Below are 5,529 nucleotides of genomic sequence, written 5' to 3'. Positions count from 1 at the left end.
CGTCTCCTATTGATGAAACTATTCTTAGGATGTGCGTCTCCTATTGGTGAAACTGACTTAGGATGTGCGTCTCCTCTTGGTGAAACTTACTTAGGAAGTGCGTCTCCTCTTGGTGAAACTTAACTTAGGATGTGCGTCTCCTGTTGGTGAAACTAACTTAGGATGTGCGTCTCCTGTTGGTGAAACTAACTTAGGATGTGCGTCTCCTCTTGGTGAAACTATTTTTAGGAAGTGCATCTCCTTAGGACGTGCGTCTCCTATTGGTGAAACTAACTTAGGATGTGCGTCTCCTCTTGGTGAAACTATTCTTAGGAAGTGCGTCTCCTCTTGGTGAAACTATTCTTAGGAAGTGCGTCTCCTTAGGATGTGCGTCTCCTATTGGTGAAACTTAGCTTAGGAAGTGCGTCTCCTATTGGTGAAACTTAGCTTAGGAAGTGCGTCTCCTATTGGTGAAACTATTCTTAGGAAGTGCGTCTCCTATTGATGAAACTATTCTTAGGATGTGCGTCTCCTATTGGTGAAACTGACTTAGGATGTGCGTCTCCTCTTGGTGAAACTTACTTAGGAAGTGCGTCTCCTCTTGGTGAAACTTAACTTAGGATGTGCGTCTCCTGTTGGTGAAACTAACTTAGGATGTGCGTCTCCTGTTGGTGAAACTAACTTAGGATGTGCGTCTCCTCTTGGTGAAACTATTTTTAGGAAGTGCATCTCCTTAGGACGTGCGTCTCCTATTGGTGAAATTTTTCTTAGGAAGTGCGTCTCCTCTTGGTGAAACTAACTTAGGATGTGCGTCTCCTCTTGGTGGAACTTACTTAGGATGTGCGTCTCCTATTGGTGAAATTGACTTAGGAAGTGCGTCTCCTAATGGTGAAACTTATCTTAGGATGTGCGTCTCCTATTGGTGAAACTTAACTTAGGATGTGCGTCTCCTATTGGTAAAAATAAACTTTAGGAGGAAATACATCTCCTATGGGTAAAAAACAAACTTAGGAGGAAATGCATCTCCTAAGGGTGAAACTAAAACAAACTTAGGAGGAAATGCATCTCCTATGGGTGGAACTAAAACAAACTTAGGAGGAAATGCATCTCCTATGGGTGGACTAAAACAAACTTAGGAGGAAATGCATCTCCTATGGGTGAAACTAAAACAAACTTAGGAGGAAATGCATCTCCTATGGGTGGACTAAAACAAACTTAGGAGGAAATGCATCTCCTATGGGTGAAACTAAAACAAACTTAGGAGGAAATGCATCTCCTATGGGTGGACTAAAACAAACTTAGGAGGAAATGCATCTCCTATGGGTGGACTAAAACAAACTTAGGAGGAAATGCATCTCCTATGGGTGAAACTAAAACAAACTTAGGAGGAAATGCATCTCCTATGGGTAAAAATAAACTTAGGAGGAAATACATCTCCTATGGGTGAAATAACTTAGGAAGTGCGTCTCCTATGAGTAAAGCTTAGGAAGTGCATCTCCTATTGGTAAAGGCTAGGCTTAGGAAGTGCGTCTCCTATTGGTAAAGGCTAGGCTTAGGAAGTGCGTCTCCTATTGGAACAGACGTGGAATGTATTCCCTTGTTATACAGGTGGGCGCCTAATGGTAAAGACATGAAATGTATTCCCTTGTTATACAGGTGGGTGCCTGAAATATGAAATGCACAGACAAAAAGTATTCCTCTCGTTATTCAGGTGGGCGCCTGTCTATACTAAGACATAAAAGTATTCCTCTCGTTATTCAGGTGGGCGCCTGTCTTCGAGAAATAAAAGTATTTCTCTCGTTATTCAGGTGGGCGCCTGTCTTCGAGAAAATTTTCACAATGAGAAAATTTTCTGCCCCGGTTTGATGATTTTCTTTATGGCCTGTCTTTCCGCCATCAATAACGTTCATTTTCCCTGTTTCTAAATCAAAGAAAAATTTGTTAGTTTAAAAACATGGTAAGCGGTCATGCCACTCTTGTTGGGGATGGTTTCCTCTTTCTCCTTTCCCAGCTTTGTGTTCCATTATGCTATCAAACTTGCTGGGGATGATATTAATTGCTGACACTGGCCCATCCCTTTTATCAATCTCATCTTGATGGGGATACCCTTCTTGACACGGGTTTTGCGCCTGTTCCTTGTACCACTTGGATGTACTAGTTGATGGCCTATTTTGAAGTCATTTCCCACTGGTTCCGACCAAACAGACTCTACTAGGGAATTTTCCTATGAAAGGAAAAAAATAAAAAGAAACAAAATAAAAGACAAAGGAAAAGATGACTCTTTAACAAAAGAAACTATAAATAAAAATCTATCAAACGCAGATACCGACTCTAATGGTCATGACATGCGCATGTGGCCTATCCTCTACCGCTAATCATCTTTCAAGATCTTCAATTGGCAATTCCCCATATGATTCTCAATCTTATTCGACTTGTAGTGCCCAAAAGGGTTTCCACTATCAAGTCTCTCTCATTTTGGTTTGTCTCTCAGCTTTCATCGCCTTATGGTGCCTGTGAAGGTTTTTACCGATAAGACTCTCTCATTTATATCACTTTCCAGCTGGGGATTTGGAGTATTGCCGGTATGACTCTCTCTGCTAGAGATTAGAGTCCTTTCTGCTGTGGAACAGAATGTTATGTTCGCCGGTAAGACTCTTCATTTGTCTGACTTGACATCTTTTGAAGACTGATTAGAAGGTTTTTCTTTGTACCGTAATGTGGGTTTTGGATAGGGCTGGAAAAAAAAGGGTATTAAAGGCTCAAAAATGCATTAATTTTGGGTTATTAGTTACAACCTTCGGAATTAGATTTATTTACCACAAACGCAACCTTTGCCCCAGTTTCTTGCTTGGGGATATTTTAATTGATTTTTTTTTCATGTTTCAAAACTATGACCGAGCCGTGAAGCGCCTACGTATCCTCTTTGAGGAATCAGGTCAAACGTAGTTCCCAATTCCTCTTTTTTTTCATTTGACTTTCCTTTGTTTTGTTTTTTTGTTATCATTTTTCTCTTCTTTTCTCTTTTTCTCTTTTTTCATTTTGTTGTTTTCTTTTCTTTCTTCTCTTTTTTTCTCTTTTTTTTTCGTTTTGTTGTTTTCTTTCTTTCTCTCTCTTTTTTTTCGTTGCTACTGATTCCGAACGAGGGGTATGAAAGAAAATAAATAAGGCTCAAAAGGGGTAACGAAGGATAAAGTGTTTGGGTAGCAAAACAAAATGCCTTCGTCATTCCAGTCTTCAAAACATGCCAAGTGCAAACAACACAATTTAAACTTGTAGTCTCTTCTGATGGTGCTGGACTTGACAATTATGTTAAACGTTTTATTTTTCCTTTGTCATTTCTAAAGCACCGTTGGGCGACACTCTCATTATCATGACCGACCCTCATGCCAATTTGGCGAATCTTGCTTTTAACGGTTTTCTTTGTGTTTTACTTGCCCCAGTTCCATATGACTCGAGCTCTGAATAATCTCAACCGTCCTTATTTCCTTTAAATGGTCTGATCGCCTTTCCAGGGTTTTATGATTAACTTTTAAGATTAGGCCCAAACTGTGTGCGCATGTCATGTCACTAGAATCGGCATTGAATAAAATGATAAAAGGACTAAACAAAAGAAAACTGGAAATAAAAGGGACCGGATTTTGCATTTGACACAAGACAATATTCGGATTACAACCCTAAGAATAATCCGGACAACAGAAATGACAACAAAATAAGCCACCAACAGCTTCTCTCTTGCTAACCAAGGAACGGAGCGGCCTCCCATTTCATCAAAAACTGGCATCTTAGCCACTGAGCTTTGCATCAATACTGCCAAGACCATTACCAACTTCAATATCATCAACCTCCGTCAACAAGTTCCCAATAGGATTCTGTGCGATGTTCTGGGTGTCATTATCCGGCTTACCACAAACCATCCACCTTAACATTCTTTGCGAAACAAACAGGTTAGAATGGACTCAGTCGGTCCTCATTATTAACAACATCTTTCTTTTCGATTTTCTTTTTTTTTTCTTTCTTTTTTCCGATTTTTTCTTATCTCTTTTTTCATTTTTCTATCTTTTTTTCATTTTTCATTTTTTTTTCATTTTTTTTTGTTGTGGTCGAATCTTATGGAGATTGCCTACGTATCATGACCCCGCATGAATCAGACCTTGCGTAGTTCGGACCAATAAAGATAAACAATACTCAACATTTTATTTTTTTTTAATTTTCATATTAAAACAAACTGGGTTTCAAAGGTTTAAAGATGGCCTACAAACTTGAAAATCAAACAACCCGCATATTCTAATCAAAAGATTTACAAACTCAAAAACAAACGGCCAGCTTTCTTTCCCCGTTTGTCAAATGCAACCAAATGGTTATTTTTGCAAATGTGGCCCCTTCCAAATTTCACATGAATTTTGAGGCCGGGGAGGATTATTTTATGACACTTTACAAACTTGTCTATTCTTTTACGAAAATAGCCTTTCGACAACTGAAAGATACTCTAAGGCTATTTCGGCAAGAACGGTTTAAGACGCGACCGAAGTTGGCTTGGCTTATTTTTGATAAAACCCAAAGGTATTCACCTGACCGCTGACTTTTTTTTCAAATTACAATAAAAACGTGGTGTTGCAAACATGGCCCTTCAGCGCCTCGGGGACGAAGATTTTTTAAGGCTGTGTGGGTCAACTGGACCAAAATCCTAAATATGACCCAAAAGGTGGTTGTTTATGCAAAGTCAGCCTTCCGGCGTCCCTTTCGGGAACATTCGACTATTTTTGACAAAAACAGCATCACCCTTACTTATTTATGACTCTTTTTTATCATTTTTCAAAAATAGAAAACTCAACATTGCAAACACGGCCTTTCAACGCCTCGGGGACGAAGATTTTTAAGGCTGTGTGGGTCAACTGGACCAAATCTTAAAAATAATCCGAAGGTGGCTATTTACAGCGTCCCTTTCGGGAACATTCGGCTATGTTTTGACAAAACAGCGTCACCCGACCTCTTTATGACAGAATTAAAAATTTGAATGTTTTTATTTTTATTTATTTATTTGCTTTTGGCTATTTTAGCAAAAGGTGGGGTTGGACATCACCCGACTTATTTATGACATGTTTTTTTTTTATTTATTTGTTTGTTTTTGGCTTTTTAGCAAAAGGGGGTTGGACCCGATGAGGGTTGCCTACGTATCTCACATCCGGTGAGAATCAAACCCGCGTAGTTCGGGTCTCGTGAATAAGTAAATGAACTAATATTTTTTTTTATTGGAACTGTGAAAGAACTGCTCAAAGGAAGTATATATATTTTTTTGATTGATTTCTTTTTGAAAGAAAAACTTGTAAAAATCCCTTTTCTTTTGATTTGAACTTTGAAAATTTCAAAAGTAAAAGGAAGACAAATATTTTCTTTTGGAATTTTACTTTTGATAAAAGAAATGCTCCTAAAAAATATTTTTTGAATTTTGAATTTTCTTTTCAATTTTAAAAGAAGAATCAAAATATTTTCGGATTTTTTTTTTCTTAAAAGAAAACATTTTTATTATTTTTGTTTTATCAACAATGGAAA

This window comes from Nicotiana sylvestris, chromosome 2, assembly GCF_000393655.2.
Source record: "Nicotiana sylvestris chromosome 2, ASM39365v2, whole genome shotgun sequence".
NCBI classification, from domain to species: domain Eukaryota; kingdom Viridiplantae; phylum Streptophyta; class Magnoliopsida; order Solanales; family Solanaceae; genus Nicotiana; species Nicotiana sylvestris.
Note: the sequence above shows the minus strand (reverse complement) of the source record.